The sequence below is a fragment of the Euprymna scolopes genome, chromosome 13 (genome assembly GCF_053919585.1).
Source record: "Euprymna scolopes isolate OS-2025 chromosome 13, ASM5391958v1, whole genome shotgun sequence".
Classification (NCBI taxonomy): Eukaryota; Metazoa; Mollusca; class Cephalopoda; order Sepiida; family Sepiolidae; genus Euprymna; species Euprymna scolopes.
In genome coordinates this window covers 109,758,865-109,759,449 of record NC_136494.1, presented here as the reverse complement: position 1 = coordinate 109,759,449, position 585 = coordinate 109,758,865, and positions in this window count along the sequence as shown.

Here is a 585-nt window from a genome sequence, read left to right as displayed (position 1 = left end):
TCATTTTCCGGTTTTGTCCCATGAATAGATATACTTAAATATTTGAGGAAACGTGTACTCACTTTTTTGATACACTGCATATATATATATATATATATATATATATATATATATATATATATATATATATATATATATATATACATATTGAAGAAGACATGAACTCCAACATATACTGCCAATTACTAGAGCAGAATATGATCTCCTCCCCCCAGAAACTCGTTAACGGAGTGTGGTTCCAGTATGACAATGACCCAAAACACAGATCCAAGGGAACCATTGCTTTACTGAAAACGCTGAGGTAAAGATGATGGACTGGCAAAGTACGTCTCCAGACTCGAACTCAATAGAACATCTTTGGGGCATCCTCAAGCAGAAGGCGAGGGTGTTCAAAGATCCGCCAGCTCCACAACGTCGTAATTGAATAGTTGAAGAGCATTCCACTAGCTACATGTGACTCTGGTAAACTCCATGCCCAAGAGAATAAAGGTAGTTTTGGATAATGATTGTGCTCATAAAAACTATTGAGTGTTGGCATGTTGTATGTTAATATTGGCAACTTTCGTAAGAGGTGTACTCACTTTC